Here is a 17,496-nt window from a genome sequence, read left to right on the forward strand (position 1 = left end):
AAAGCTTTAAGGATGGAGTTCATTTCCAGATTCACTGGGCCCAGAGGAAGATACTTGACGTGGTTGCTACGTAACAAAACTACTAGAGACAAATTATTCTTTTTTTTTTTAAAGATTTTATTTATTTATTTGACAGAGACAGCGAGAGCAGGAACACAAGCAGGAGGAGTGGGAGAGGGAGAGGCAGGCTTCCCACTGAGCAGGGAGCCCGATGTGGGGCTTGATCCCAGGACTCTGGGATCATGACCTGAGCTGAAGGCAGCCGCTTAACGACTGAGCCACCCAGGCGCCCAAGAGACAAATTATTCTTACATCTGTTTGTGGAGATCATCTCAGTCAAGACAATTTTGAAGAATAAGTGAGAAAATTTGCCTAACAAAATATCAAGATTCATTCTACAGTTAAATAAATGGAAACTAGTTTCAGAGCAGTTATGTACATAATGGCTAATGGAATTAAACAGAAATTCTAGAAACATATATAAACATAGATGTTTTATATATATCAGGAATGACATTGAAAATCAGGATAAAAGATGAAGTCATCAGTAAATGGCACAGGGAAAACTAGTGTCCCATATCCAAAAGAAAAATATAATTACTTCCTCATACCAGTTCTAAAATCCATTTCAGAGGAGTAATGACTCAAATGTTAAAAAAAAAAAAAAGTCTATAAAACTTCTAGAACAAAACATTGAAGACTCTCTGTCTCAGAGTAAAGCAAAATCTCTTAATTGAGACACAGAAGGCAAAAAAAGCACAAGATAAAGCACTGATACATTTGTTTCTGCTAGTCATCCCCTCTCCATCCCAGCTTTCCTTTTAGTTCTTCAAGTTCACACCTACATCCTGACCTCTGGACATGCTGATCTCATTGCCCATACGATCCATCTAAACCCTGTTCCCAGCTTTAGCCGCAATTAACTTCAACTCATCCTTCAGATCTTGGCTTAAATGCTCAATTTCCTCAAGAAAGCCTTTCATGACATCTCAGCGTAAGAGTAATTTAAGTCTCCCCACCAGGCTGTAAACTCCTAACATCTTCCTTACTTAATATTCATTGGTGTCCATCATATGTTTCTTTGTGTGCTTGTTCTATTAACAGTTGGCTCCATGTACTACACAGTAGCCCCATTCTCATCAGTTTGTCTCCAACATCTAAAAAAATGCCTTGGACAAAGAAAGCATCCCATAAATATTTGAAAATAAACAATAAAGGGATTGGTTTCAGTAAAAAGGTGAGGAGAGGGTGGAAAAGGCTCGATGCAACTTTTATGTAAAGGTCATCTGTATGCTGGAACTTTGTAAACTGGCAGAGTTTGGACATCTGAGAAGTGTTGACCACATTTCCAGAAAGTCAGAAAACTCTAGCGCTTTTCCTACCAACCCCAATTGTTGTAATCACTCTTTCCTTTAATACTTCCTTTAAACCATTATCCCTGCCCATTTGTAATTCACTTTGGCCAGATTCCATGCTCCATTTGTCTGTGTGTTGTTTATTTCTTCATTCATTTACTTGAGTCTGGCAGAAGAGGCTTCTTCTTTCCTGGAGATTTCATTCTTATTGAGGGGAATGAAGGGCAAAAATATAAAATTTGAATAAGAAAATGTCAAATTGCAGTTAGTGATTGAAATGTTCTTGAATAATACATAAATATAAAACATAGGATGATATCCTTGAAAGAGACTGGATTACATTGGATAACCACATGTGGCTTCACTGAAGGGGTGATATTAAAGCTAATATTTTAATATGTACCTCTAAGTTACTAATGCATTATAGTGATTTGTAATGTTAGTAGCTTCTTGACAATTGTGTGTTAGCTTTAATTGAATATTTATGCAATCACTTAAAATCCTGATAGCTCCTTGTAGCTTTCTGTCGCTAAACCAGGTCAACAGATAAAAAGTTATCTCAATAAAAGTTAAATAACTTTTTACTAGTCATTAAAATTAATCAAAGGGAGAAGAATGCCAACACTGCCCTACCTTTAAATGTCTGTTTTATGAAATATAACTAGTGACCCTTATTTCTACTCCCAGCCCCTTTGCTGAATTTTCTTTTGCTGGTCTATATCTATAAAGTATACCCTTAATAAAATTAATTTATCCTATTAACATTCTCAATCAAGAGCCTACACCCAGTTACTTTTATTGATTTTTTTGTATATTTTCTAGCTAACATACAAATATATAACTCTTCAAGTGTTAATGTTCATGACTGACAGAGCTAGAGAAAAATCAAAACAATCGTTAAAAGAGATATTCTCCAGTTCATCATAGAGAAGTGCTGCCTATGTTAGTTTTCTATCCTGCTTAAAAAATTTAATGACTTAAAAAGACACACATTGACTCTCTCAGTTTATGTGGGTAGGAAGTCTGAGCATTGCTTAACTGGGTTCCCTACAAGACTGCAAGAAAGGTGATGGCCAGGACTCGTGCTTATATGAAGGCTCAACTGGGACAGATCCAATTGCACACCCATTCAGATTTATTGGCAGAGTTCACACCCTTGAGGCTGGAAAGTTCATGGTAATTCACTTCGTTAAAGCCAGCATTGAAGAGAGTCTCTAGAGTGAGTCTGTTTGCTAGGCATTTTTAACATGACGCAATCCTAGAAGTTACATCCTACCACTTTTATGGTATTCCATTAATTAGAAGCAAGTCACAGCCCCCTCTCATGTTTCATGAAGAGGGTTGCAGGAAGGTATGGATATTAGGAGGTGAGGACCATGGGGAAAACTTCAAATCTGTCCACCACATTATTTCTTTAAGTTCCTTGCTTTTGGATAAATATTTCATATACCATAAATTTTGTGCTAAAGGTCTTCATCACATATGCTATCGTCAATAATTATAGCAATCGTAAGATAACCAGTATTTAGGTAGTCCTACTCATACTTCACCTAACATATCTTTTGAAAAACATAGTCAGGTAAGCAGTAGCAGCAACAGCATAACTACTTCATGCCTGAGGAAATAGAAGCTCAGAATTATCTACACTCAAGATCACATAACCTATAAGTAGCAGAGCTGGAATCCAAACATCGGTTTCCTAATAATAATTCCAGAGCTTCAATTTATCACTTTGCTTCACTGGGAAATGCAATCACAAAGCTTGGTTTCCTCAAACTCAGCAAAATAGATGTAACTCTAAGAGACAAAGAAAACCATTTACTGCCTTCAAAATCTAGTGTATCTGTTTACCACTTAATGATTGGAGGAAATTAATAACACTTTATTCCAGCCATACGGAGGAAAGAGAGTGCAATTATCTTCTTAGCATTTCAGTGCTAGGAGCTGCTTCCTGTCTTAGCCAGCTGTTATATCTCCCTCCCACAAGGAGTTGAATGAATCCTTTTCCTCAAAAAATGCTACAAAGCAATCTCTGTGTCCCTAGCTGACTCATAGTTTAGTGATTCAGCTCTCTTCTTTCCATTGTATAATCATTCTTAAAAGAAGACTTCTTTCTTTTGAAGATTTAAATTTACTCAACAAAGTAAATATGTTTTAAACAGTTCACATAGGCTTCTTCATAAAGAACAAAGAATGATCTTTATGCAAATAAATTAATTAAATTTTACTCAAGGTGAGAGAATGTGTGAATTTCTTATTTGATATTAAGGGTAAGTTGTTTGGCCTTTAATTTCCATTGTATTCCGTTTGTAGTCACTTGAAATCTCTGGTGTTTATCCATGTTTGTTTAATAGGCCCTGGTTGGAATGTTTGTCCAATTACCTTGAGTTGCCTTCACGAGCTTTACTAGAGCAAGGTACAGGACAAAGATTTGTTTTGGAGAGCATGGAGGAGTTGAGCTTATGGGAAAAGAAACTGATTTTATGAAAATAGGTAGCGTTTGAGAATATGAACTGAGCTGATAGAGACAGGTGAGCAGTAACTGTGTCAATAGGAAGGAAAGGAAAGAGGGACTGGAGTACATGACTTTACTAAAATTGTACGCTGTCCATTTTAAAATTTTGCTCTGGATAAGTAAAAAGAAATATATTGATAAAATATGGTTCTGAAAACACGTTGAGAATTTGATAAAGCTTAGGAATTCCCAAAAAGTTCAAAGGGATCTAGAGTAGAGGGCTATTTTTGAGGTTATTTGCTTTGTTCAAAGTAATCATAATTCACAGACATCTGAAAAGCACAGGTTAAATTTATTTCTTACTTGGGCGAGGAAGAATTGCCAACAAATGCGGTTTTCTTGTTAAATGAAGAAAGAAGGAAGGCTGTTACATGGTTTGAGGGAAGTGGGACTTTATGTTAAATGTAAAGGGAGCACCATTTTGATGAGTTATAAACAAAAGAAAAGAATTCTGAGCACATGATTAACATCAAGTCTGTCTTTAAAAACCTGATTTCTTGGAAGCTATAACATTAAGATAAATGTGCAAACTTGGGTCTGCTGTGTTTTCTGTGAAAGCTCGAAATCCCAGAAGTAAATCTGAGCTGGAGACGCAGAGAGCTTGCGGGCAGTACTTGACTCACATTACTAGATCAAAATTAAAGATAGGTGAGAATACAAAAAAAAAAAAAAAAGGTAGGTCAGAATACAATGTGATCTACAAGATCTACAGTTCTTTAGGTCAGCATGGAATGTTCCATTCTTAGATTTGAAAAGATCAATACTCTTAAATTGAAAATTTAGGGAAAAATGATCTTGCTTCCAATTAACATTCTTATGTCACTGACTAGGGATCACAGAGATTCAAGCAGGTTAAAGGGATAGGGGATGCGGAGGAAGCATTAAAGGAAAAAACAATATCTAAAATCTACCAGGAAGGAAAAAAGCATGTATTGTGTTTGTGTGTGTGTTTATTGTTTTTAATAAAGAAATGAGTTTCACGTTGACATCACAAATCCTAGGAGCCACCCGCTCCTCAACAAGAAATCACCTATAGTTTTTTTTTTTTTTTAAGATTATTTATTTATTTGACAGAGAGAGAGAGTGAGCACAGATAGAAGCAGAGGGAGAAGCAGGCTCCCCACCGAGGGGGGAGCCCGATGTGGGGTTCGATCCCAGGACTCCGGGATCAAGACCTGAGCCGAAGGCAGATGCTTAATGACTGAGCCACCCAGGCACCCATTATACCATACAATTTTGAATAGAGAGCTATCTGACCACTTCAAGGTCTGCCCTTGGTGACATTGAATATAGGCTGCTTTAATGTTACTTAGGAAATCAATGGAATTAAAGAAGAATGGAAATCACCTATAGTTTGATGATATATCCAAGAATTGGTATCACTAATGTCCAAATTGAAAAAGTCTTCACTGAAATGGGAAAAAATCATATGTGACAATAAAAAAAATTTTAGCATTTCATTTTATTTACAAAAACAGATTAATTTTTCAAATAGTCCATGACTGAATGATATAAAAAACTAATTTTAAAAACAAACAGAATTTTTGATGTCAGATATTCTTTACTACTAAAAGTCATAAAATACAAATTGAAAATAGAAAGACCTACCATGTTCTTAACTAGAAAGACAAATAATAATCTTCTTAAAATTAATATAGAATTTTAATATAATCATAATTTGAGCCTCAATTTGATGGAGAGGGAGAATTAGATGAAATCAACATAATTAGTGTGGGAAAAACACATGCTTAAATATAGATAAGAACATTTTAAAAATAAAATAATAATCTTAAGTACTTTTTCTTACCACTTGTTAAAATATAGCATAAAATTACTATAATCAAAACAGTATAGGATTGTTATAGAAATAATCTACTAAATCAGTAGATCAGAGTAGAGAATCCAGAAATAGAAGCAAATATATATGTGAACTCATTTTATTAAAAAGGTTTCAATTTCAATTCAAAGAGGAAAATAAATATTAATTTAATAAATAGTGTCAATAAAACTAGCTATCTAGAAAAATCATATTATATATCACTACCTCACACTGTATTAAAAAAAGAAATGAAATGAATTATAAACTCAAATATTAAATAGATAAGAGGTTTACAGTCAATTAGGATAAAATAAGCTAAGGATAAGCATATAAGTTATAAGTAAGGAAGTTAAGAAATCATAAAAATATTTAACTGTGAAATGAATTATGCTATAATATTTCACAAACAAAATCAAATGTATCTGAGAGATTGAGTAACATGGCTACGCAAATAAAGAAAATTATCTATAATATAAAACATGGCAGTTATAAATTATAACTAAAGGTAAAAAAAACTAATGGAAATGGATAAAAATTACCTAGACATATCACAAAGAGCCATGCCAAAGGCCAATGAATTAGGGAAAACAGATTCAAACTCAGTAGTCATTGGGGAAATGGACATTAAACAAAACAGTCTAGTGCTCATTTTACCAGATTGAAAAAAAATTAAGATGTAATAAGAACCACTGGTTTTTGAGATGAAATGGAAGATAGTTCATGGGTGATTTCTGGAAATAAGTTCTACCTCTTTGGAAAGCAAACTGGCAATATGCATTTCACTTAAAGGTGCCAATCTCTCCCATACAATTATAAACACATGTACCTTAAGATACATACTACAGAAGATGTATTAAAATATCGTTTGCAGTTACAAAACATTAGAAGCTAACCGTCAACAGTGGAATGGTTGGACAAATTGAAGTTCATTAAACAGAATTGGTTAGCATTATAAACCAGCTGATTCAAAAAAATCTCTTTTTTTTTAAAGACATTTATTAAGATATTGTTTATTTATTTGACAGAGCGAGAGAGCACAAGCAGGGGGGAGGGGCAGAGGGAGAGGGAGAAGCAGGCTCTCCCCTGAGCCGGGAGCCCGATGCGGGGCTCGATCCCAGGACCCTGAGATCATGACCTGAGCCGAAGGCAGACATTTAACCAACTGAGCCACCCAGGTGCCCCTCAAAAAGATTTCTAAGAAGTATGGTTGAGGGCAGAGAGCAATGAAGCAATGTGACTTCACACAGTAAAAAATGACCACAAGTTTCTACGTATTATTTATCACTACAACTATAATTCAAGCTTATACAGCAAGCATCTAAAATGTTGTTAGCGCCTAGAAAAGGCTATGAAAAGATGCATGAGAAATAATGAACTTAGGAGTTTGGGGGGAAAAAAAAGAAAATCTGCAAAATCAATGATATTCATAAAATAGATGATAATATCATGGATATAAATGTGTGTCCATAGAAAAATGTATGAAATGAAAATCCCTAAAATAGGAATGGTATTTACATTAGAGTGGTAGAATATGTTATGGTTTCTATATTTTCTCTTATTTTTTATATTATTTAAATGTTTCATGATGAGGATGGCAAGGGAAAAAGAGAAATGATAATTTCAGGAAGACAAATGCAATTTTTATAACCTATAGTTGTAGTTCAAAAAACACGGGGACTTTATACTTAAGAGGATATAAAGTCTTATAAGGTACTTAACCTCTTATGCAGCATTTCTTCCTACAAGTAGAAACATTTTAAAAGGCCGCGTCTTTATTTTCCATACAAACTGTTTGCCTTTCGGGTTTTCATCTCCTGCTACCAGCAGGGAAGAAGCCTATCTTTTCCAAAGCTGCAGGTTACCAGATCAGCAAGACGCCCCGCAGTTGTGTAAGCTTCCATAGATATCTTGGTCTTACACCTCAGTCTAAACCACCAAGACCAAATGCCCATGCATGAGAGAGTTTTCTATTTTTCATGAATTATTTATTACCTTTCCGGAAAAGTCTGACAGCTTCCAAAGTGATATGCACTCATAAAGACACATAGTTTTCCTTTTCTTTTGTTGTATGTTCAGAATTAAAGTCCCTGAAGGCTAAAGTTAGAATCTTGTCCTAATCTAGCAATTATAAAAAATAAAGGAGAGAATGCAGAAAAATAACAATATATAACCCAAATACTAACACGTTCATTGCCTGCACTATTTTCTTTTGTCTCCCGGGAATATTAATATTTTATAAGAAATGAGCAGCTGACATACATAAACATATAGTTAGTACAAAAGAAATTATTTTGCCTATTTTGCCTTATTGCAAAAACTAAGTTCTCTCTAATCTGAGGTATTGAATTGAGGCCAAGAATAGCATTTTTGTTTTTTTGTTTTGATTCAATAATAGAGTATTTCCTGTTGAGATATTTGTTTTCTGTAAGCATATGGGAGGTTTTTTCCCACTTAACAAGTCAGACCCCAGAAAATAACAATAGCAACTTTTAATTTATTTTAAACTAAGTATTATTATCCAGATTTACTATCATAGTAATTAATGGTGACAACTAGGTATAATATTCAGCTAATAAATGTTATGCTTTATAAGCCACAGAGGAGTAAAATCTAACATGTTCCAAGGTTAAAGGAGACAGAGGAATGAAGATCAATCTGGGAAAATTTACTACCGCATTTGTATGAAGTGTCATGGATATGAATCCTGTTTCCTATCCTGCATCTCAAGTACAAAGTAATTGCTGGTGGTTTGAATTTTTTTTTTATTCTGTAAACTTCCTTTTATAGAAAATGTAAATATAATCAAGGAGAAAAACATATGTGTCACAAATAGTTTGGATTGCTTATTGATGATCTCATTTCTGTATTTAAAAGCATATAAATTATAGAGACTTTTCAACTCTGTTGATTATTTTAAAACAGAGTCATATATTGAAACAACATCTTAGATTTCTGCTGCATAAGCCTAGATTATAGTTGCCAAAATAAAACTTTAGTTTGATTCAAACTTTATAAGTTTTAAGCCCATTCTAAAATATAATTGAGACTTCTTTTGTATAAATATCACTAGAATGGTTCTTTTTCTCTCTAAAACCCACAACATATACACAAGCATATATTCACAAAACTGTTCTCCTCCACGACCCTGTAGCTTTCAGCAAACTCAACCCAAAATTTTTGAGTCCATTAAAACTCTATCAGTGTTGGAAACGTCCTAGCTGAATCGTGATGCCCTGTAGTCCCTAAAGCTCCAACATTCAGAATTTACCTTAAATTTTCTAGAACATCCTTAGCCACATATCCTCTAAATCAGAAATAATTGCTCCTTCTTTTTCATTCTACTCCATGAGTTGACACATACCACCTTGTTATTTGTGCTACAAGCATTTATTTACATCGAGTTCATCCTGTGAGGAAAGGTTTTCCATATTAATTATGTAACCTCAGTAACTAAACCCAACAGCACCTTTCACATAGAAGCCAGTCAATAGACATTTGCTGCATTTAGTTGAAGTTGAATATCTGAAATCACAGAGAAAAAAAGAAAAGAACAATAACAAAGGCTTTCAGTCCATCTTTCTCTCAGTAATAAAATTCCCAAATACATAGAATGTGTACTTTCCCATATTTCTTCAAAATGATATCTGAGTGCTCTCTCCCCTTTCTTCGTGATTTGTCTATTAACATATGGAATAATTTAGATGAACTTTAAGTATTTGCCTTATTGAGCATCATTTACCAAGTGTAGCTTTAAGCAAAGTGAGCACTTTTTCCAGAGGAACTGCTTTAAAAAATTCTCTAGACTAAGTTAAGAAGAATCCCTTAGTCCTTTATCTGACAGAATGACAGATTCACTGAACAGATCAGTATTTTTAGGGAGGATTATTTCAGTTTCCCAATCATCCAGGACCTAAAGTCAAAGATATGTGCACTGAGATTAATTTTAAGAAATGCCAAGAGACTTTTCTTGTGATTTTTAACGCAATAGTTAACACTGCTTGTCATGCACAAATTGAATAAATAACCTAAGAGATCTGAAAGTGTAGTGCCTTCTCTGGAATCTCTGTTGAGGCAAATTTTTCCTCTTACTCCCTTCCCCCTGCAAAAGGAAAAAAAAAAAGTTTTTAAAAGAACCAATCTGTCCTTAAGAAGGGGCACATTGAACTAAGTACCAATTCAGTACTGATTCAACATAACACAATAATAATAAATAAATAAATAAATAAATAAATAAATAAATAAATAAATAATAAATAAATAAAGTAAAATAAAAAAGAATCTATTATGCATATGGCAATGCACATTGGTACAAGAACTTCTCTGCATTCTCATGGAGCTTAGGCACAAGGAAGAAGAGACAGACTGTAAAAGTGCATAAGTTGTATAATGTAATTTTAAATAAAGATCAGTCCTTCAAAGCACTGACAGCAAGGGACCATGAGTGGCTGGTGGGGAGTAACATTTTCAGTAAGTTGCATAGCAAATAGAGGATGGAGTATTTCAGCAGAGAATGGAATTTAACTTTTTGTCACAGGAGGAGAAGCCAGCTAAGGAGATCAAGATACAGATAGATATTTGTGATGTAGGAGGAAAATAAAGAAACCAGAAGTTACTTGATGAAAGTAGGTCAAGTTTTTTTTTTAAACTTTTAATTATCTTTTAGTGTCCTAATCTTAAGCATTAACAAATAGCCAAGAATCACCAGATACTTGATAAAAGTTTCTTATTAAGAGAAACACTAAACAGAACAAGGAAGAAAACAGAGCATCAAAACCAGGAGTAGAAGTCCTTAAAAAATAATCAGTTGGTGCTCTCAGAGAACTCAAAGAAAAGATTATATCCAAAAGATATAATATTATATCCAAAAGCATGTTAGTACTCTGTGGTTTATAAAGTATGGGCGTGTATTATCAGTAACAAAAAGGATAAACTAAGATATTCCTCTGTATAACACACTATTAAGCAGATTGTCTTCATTTGTTAAAAACATAAAGTATATATTTTTTATGGTAAATTGTGATAGAAAGATAAAAAAACAAGAATAAATAAAACTCTTGTTTTGTTTGATATAGAGCTTTCTCTTATTTGTCAGCTGAAGTACTGTGATTCTAACAGAAAACCACAATACACCCTGACATAAAAATGATAAAGCCTAGAGTAATTTGGGTTTCCTGAGGATCAACTCAATCTATCGTTCTGGTTTTTTGCACTACTGTTGCTAAATGTACCATCCTCTCTGTGTGTCCTTCTTCCGGCTGTTTTTTTCCCTTGAAAAATGACCAAAGCATTTCTTGTGTTGACATTTATTCTTTACAATATTCAGAGGAAAAGAGTTCTGGAAACTCAATAACTTTCCCAAAAGATCCAACAAGCCTTTAATGGTGACTCAGTTGCTCAATGGGTGAGAAGGTTGTAACTGAACTAGCCTCTTGGAAGGGGACTAGAATCACCTTTACGTCATTCGCCACCTGGAGCTGAGAGCATGGTCAGGTTTTCCTGAGTCATAGGACTATATGAAGAGTAGTTGTTCTAGAAATAAGCGACATGGGGCTGGACACTGAGGAGTCAAATGTGGCTATCCATTACAGCCAGTCCATTACCCTGGAACATTATTTCACATACAAATGTATTTCGAGCATCTACTACTATTTTACTATCAAAATAATTATTTAAAAAATACCAGTTCAATAACCAAATGGAAGAATGGCAGGCATAATGGGTGAAACAATAATGGAAGAAAACAGCATTCTAAAAATTTAAACCTGAGTATAGATTTACTCTGAAGGACCAACATGTTTACCCTTGTAGAGACATTATTGCATTCCGTAGGACAGAACCATCGGTTCTTGAAGCCTACTGGTAGCCTAGTCAGGGAGAAACTATGGAATGGGAGAATTTAAGGTGGTATCATATAAGTTGAATTATTTGATAAATATTTAAGCATTTTAAGTTAACGTGAGGTTTCATAAAGCTGCCTCCCCAACTCTCAGAAATGGCAATTTAAAATCAAAGAAGGCCTTTCCTTTCTGTCTTTCTTTCCCGAAGTTGAGTTTTCTACATTACAAGACAAGATTAACAAGAAGTCAACTTTCATTCGGATGGCTAGTTGTGCGAAATCCCTTTGTGCTTTATTTCTAGTGTTTATATGACATTTAAAGCACCTTTGCTTTGTTGATAGATATTGAATACCAGTAATTGTACCACCTGAGTTAATTAGGCAACTAGAGCATGTTTACCATGCCTATCAATTTTCTGTCTAGCAGAATATCTCAAAACCAGTTAACAAGGAAGAACAGTGTGAAATGCTTGCTTAATTGTGTATACTGTATTCTCTAAAGCTAACCAATGACCTCAATTAACAAATCGAGGTTAGCGTTGTTCATTTCATTGTCGTTTTGAGGCTTCTGCGACTGCTTTCCCAAAATCAAGGCTTTATCTTGCAGAAAAGCTTTACTGGGTTTGCACTAAGCAGAGGGAGAACTGTCAAGCCATGCAGGAAATTATGTAGACTTGGATTTAACCTAAACCTGAGTAGAGCCACAAAGTACAAAACAATTTTAGCATGTTATTTTTCTTTTCAGAGTGCTTTAAGAATGTATGATTAGGAAAAACAGAATTTTATGTCTTCATATCATGAACTTCTTTGGGAGATATACCAGAATGTTAATAAAATGCTAGGTATTGTACATATAATTTTCCAGTGATAGGAATGTACTCTCTTTGCAGCTTTAAATAAGCTGTGTCATTATCTTGCACATTAGCTCCATAACTTAAAATAAACTTTGAACATAGCTCAGATATTTCCAGTGCTTGGAACCTATCATTAGAGAGGAAAAGGATGGGACTGATAGTCTTTAATCTGAGTAGACTTTTATTTGTGGAAAGTTAAAAAGATAATATACTCAGATTTTTTTTTTTTACTCTTTGTGTAAAACCTAACTTTTAAGACTAAACATAGAACAGAGGACAATATTAAATAAAGAAAAAAAATGGTTAAAACTTACTAAAATCAGACTACATCAAATAAGTTATTTAAAAATTTTTAAAAAATATTGAATGCAGAATTAGTCTTTCATATTCACAACTAAGCATGTCGTATTCTCCTCACATTATATTTTATAAACTCACACAGTGTATTCAATTTCCATTATAAGTCCTTCCAACTCTGGTTATAATGAGGAGAAACTGCGGTGTCTTGAATGTACTTTCCCCTTCCTACCTGCTTCCTAATAAGGGAAAGCATGATTTTGAAGTATGGGTTCTTGAGTCAAACAGACACGGGCTTGAATTAAATTTCTTCTTATTATTAGCTATAGAATTTTATGTGGGTTCCTTCTCCGAGACTGAATTTCCTCATATGCTAAGTTAGAATAATAATAATAAAAAGTTTTACCTCAGAGTTTTGTTTTTTGAGATACTGCTCCTCAGAAGTGTTTCTTTTATCGTATACACAGAGTAAATATTAGCCATTAATTTGTTATCGCTATCACCATCATCACTATGGATTCAAAATGAATACTGAAGTCCTCCTCCCTCTCCTGGCAGAATTCGAAGTCATAAAAACCAAATGTAAAATCGATGAGTATTAAAGATCTGAGATGTGTAGCTATGTAGATATGCTTCTTAATCCTATGGGCATTAAGAAAAATCTTTATAAAATAAACAGATATTTGCAAGGTAGGATAATCTCATGTTTTCAATCCTGGACTCTTGTATAAAAATCACACCATGTATTTAAAAAGTTCAGAATCCATGGATTTGTTCTACTTCTTTCCTCCATGATAAAATAGACTTCAGTCCCCTTAACTTGTCCTACTTAGCTCTTAAAAAAATTTTATATTGGGGCACCTGGGCAACACACTCGGTTGAGCCTCAGACTCTCAGTTTTGGCTCAGGTTGTGATCTCAAAGAGTCGTGGGATCCAGCCCCAAGTAGGCTCCACGCTCAGCGTGGAGTCTGTTTGAGATTCTTTCTCCCCCTTACTGCCCCTCCTCCTTAAAATAAATAAATAAATCTTTTAAAAAAATTTATATTAGTTACTAAGGCTCTAGGATGGCAGTTCTTTTTTTATGGGTTAGCTCCAAGAGATCTAAACACATGTTGAATTGAATGCAAATATTGGTAAGTACGGTTTCCTGCATTGTACCCCCCAAGCCACACTTGTCCTCACCTTGTTTTTTCTTCAGATTTTTCACTGGAGCCAGAACAATTTTCTGAAACGAAAAATATAATACAACCAGTACATCTAGTTGAGTAAGCCATACTAGCATTTTCTTAATTTTTAAGATAAATATCAAAATCCTTTACTTGAACTGGAAGACTCTATATGGTTTGAATTTTATCTTTCAAAGTGATCCCATTTGTTTCCTTTCACTTTCCTAAAATATACCTACTCCCTACCATTCCAACACCATAGGGCCTTCTTACGTGCTGCTCCTTCTGACAACACGCTGCCCCTTCTGAGTTCATCTGAGTTCTGAGTTCATCTGAGTTCATCCTTCAGATATCCATTAGAACATCTTCTCCTAACTTCTTTGAATAGTGTAGAAATGCTATCATACCCTTTCATAGTATCATGAAAGGCCCCCAATGTAATTTTTATAACGGTTCAATTTTAAATTTATTCATGTATTAATCCCATTAATTTCTGCCTCCTACCCCATACTACAAGTTCCTTTTCAGAAAGTATTTGGTCTGTATCTATCCACCTTTGAATTACCATCATTTAGCACAATGCAGGGGAAAATAGATACTTATTAAATGAGTGCATAAATTTAAAAAAAATTGAGAAAGTTAAAAAAACATTTCTATCTCTTATGCTTATCACATTATATTGTCACTCTGAAGGTGGAAAATTTTTCCATATTAATCTTTGAGGTTTTAGTTGTCTCATCTAATGCCTAAAACATAAAAATTAATCAGTAAGTCTTTGTTGAATGTTAGAAGGTGGAGGAGGGTCAGTAACGTATCCTCTGGACTGAGAAGATAATGTAATATGGCAAAATGAAGCAAACCACTCCACACCATTTACACAGACTTATACTGAGGGTAACTTACTGTCAAGGGCAATCAGGCTGGTGGAGGGACTAAAGATCTAAGGCACTAGGAATCTCGGTCCCTATTCTCCACCCCATCAGGACCTTAATCCTCAGCTTTTATGGAGCAAGGGGCATGGTGGTGAGTTCACAGGGTAGTTGTCTAAAGTGGTGCCTGTCTGTGGCAGAAGGAGAACAAGATGGAGGACCAAAGATGGAGTCAGTGTTGTCAGCACTCCTACACAGAATAAAGACATAAATAACGTCTAATACAGTGCTGACAATGGAGTAGTCTCTTAATAAATGATAACGGACACTTTATTACTCTCATTATTACTTTCATGATTACTTATGACCTTGAGATAAACTATAATTCAGAAGTGAAACTCATATTTCATTATACATAAACATGCAAACAATTTGGAATGCCATAGTTTATTCTGTTTTAAATAAGAATTTTAAACATTTTATTGGTTTTTAAAACTTGAGATTAAACTGAGATTATAATCTTAGCATTTGATATTTCCCTTACTTTTAAATCAAGCCTAATAATTAACTAAATGCATCAAATATAATCATGTTAATATTTCTTTGCCTAGTTTGAAAAAGATGAAAAAATAACTATTCAAAGGCACCTCCTTCTTGGAAATTAAGATAAGCGTCTTCTTCAGTATTTCATATTGAAGATACATGTTACAATTCATCTTAGGCATAAACTCCCAACTCTATAACTTCATAATACTTTTAAGAAACCTACAGTAGCTAATACAGTTGTGGAATCAAACATTAAAAAAAAATCTAGTACATCATTTTGAGAGCCAGGAAAAACATATAGACTTACCAATTTATCCCAAAGAGTTAAGTTTAGAAGCAAGAGTCTAAACTGGGGACAGTAAGTAACTTTGGTGTTATGTAATGATGCATATGAAAATTTGACTTAGAATACTTGAGGGAAAAGTAGCACTTTAGCAATTGATGCAATTAAAATCTACTTATTTTACAAAATCTTATTTCTTATTGTTTCACTTGATCAACTTCCTGCTTACCTTTTCCCCTTAAGAAACAAAAAGCTCAGTTTTGACATGATGCCCAATTGCACAATTTAACACCAACATTAATAAAGTAAGATAAATAATTTCCTCTAAATGTTATTTCACCGTTGAGTGAATTTCTGTATGGAGTAATTTCTATAGCTTTTGTAAGAATGCCAATAGTTTAGCTCATGTCTATGCCAATCTCATGCTCTTTTCAGATTTTTATAGGGGTAGTCAGAAGACCAGATTCTTTCACCTCTTCCCATTGCTAATTGTTGATAGATATTTAAGAAAATGATGAAAGCATAATAAGACTGAAATTAAACTATTACAGAATTAAAGTTCTCTTTTTTTTAGTAACATGAAAAAGGAAAGAAATACAAAAGTGATGTATTGTTTTGATACATATTTTGTTTTTTATGTTCTGCTATCCCTAATTCAGGCAAAACTTTCACAGTGAATTCCAAGAAACAAAATTAAATATCAATCTTTAACAAAAAAGCAAATAAGAATTGAATGACTTCAAGACAGAATCAACCACTTATTGAGTTTTCTGTGTTCTGAAGCAAGTTGAGACACTATTTGACAATATTTTACAGCTTTTGTCAAACCAAGCGTTTTAAAATTGTAAATGTATTGACTGAGTAACCAACTTGCAATTCTATAGGAGCAAAAGGAAATTCTTCATAAAAATGCCACTTTCATTCTGCAACTTAAAAAAAAATAGGGCAAAAGAAAAAGTATGTTCAAAGATGTTCACTTCTAGGGTATCTGAGGTCTAACTTCTGTTGTCTCAGTTATTGTTAGGGCTCTCAGCACAAACCTCTGGATTATGATGCTGGGACTAGGGCTTGCCTATCCTATTTCTGCTCTGTGTGCTGGCTTCTCTGAGTCTTTGCCGATGGACAGAAGATACTAGAAAAAGACTGGAGGACTTAGGGGGGGATAAAAGGGGCTCACGCCTTCCTGTTTGTTTCCTGTTCCTGTTTTGGCTTCTTGCTGCTCTCCGTCCCTGCAGCAACCATTTTTCACCCTGACAGTGACATTTCATTTCAGTAGCAGCAGCTGATTTCAGTTTGCACTTACCCAACAATTTCTGAACCAACCTCATCACACCTTCTGAGAGATGTCAACTTCGCAGAGTGAGCAGTAACTCCTCCTCAGACATCTGATTAGAAGACACTGAGTTTCAGCTCTGCAGATTCCCTCCTCTATCTCCGAAGTATTAATAATTTCCAACTTTTTTTTGCCCCAGCCTTGGGAAGGAATCATCATCCAGTAGCTACTGTCCCTGATGCCTCAGTATTTTCTATCTGCCTTTTCAGGCCTCCAATAAGTAGTAGCCAATCTTTATACTACATATTCCTGATCAAAAACAAAAACTCACAACAACAAAAACTGTCATAACTTCTATGTCTTGACTGGACCCTGAATGATATGGATATGGTCATGATTATGGATTAACAAATGAGCACTTGAATGCTTTTGCCTACAAATCTTTGTTTACGGACATATGAAATCCATGTTGTGAGTTCTTATGAATTTTGCACCTGAACTTCAATCTCTAGAGGCCATTGATAAAGAAACCACAGTTGCATGTAAACATTTACCTCTTTAAGTAAAAAATGAGTTACTCTTGACATTACTAACTCAGTGAAAACTGATTTCCCAATATCTTTTCATTTATCATCAATGGATTTGCAAAAAGGATTGTCTTTTCTTTTATATTCAAGTAGTC

General features: G+C 34.3%; 1 long non-coding RNA gene across 1 annotated transcript in view; it reads right to left on the reverse strand.

Annotated features, from left to right (window-relative positions):
* Window positions 1–1,391: 1,391 nt before the first annotated feature.
* LOC113925728 overlaps window positions 1,392–17,496 on the reverse strand; it is a 36,271-nt gene continuing 20,166 nt past the window's right edge. The window contains exons 2-5 of the long non-coding RNA XR_003521033.2: window positions 14,747–14,903; window positions 13,860–13,902; window positions 13,083–13,318; window positions 1,392–1,559 (exon numbers count right to left, since the gene is read on the reverse strand). This is a non-coding gene — a long non-coding RNA (uncharacterized LOC113925728). The remainder of the gene's footprint in view (window positions 1,560–13,082; window positions 13,319–13,859; window positions 13,903–14,746; window positions 14,904–17,496) is intronic.

This window comes from Zalophus californianus, chromosome 2 (genome assembly GCF_009762305.2).
Source record: "Zalophus californianus isolate mZalCal1 chromosome 2, mZalCal1.pri.v2, whole genome shotgun sequence".
Lineage (NCBI taxonomy): Eukaryota > Metazoa > Chordata > Mammalia > Carnivora > Otariidae > Zalophus > Zalophus californianus.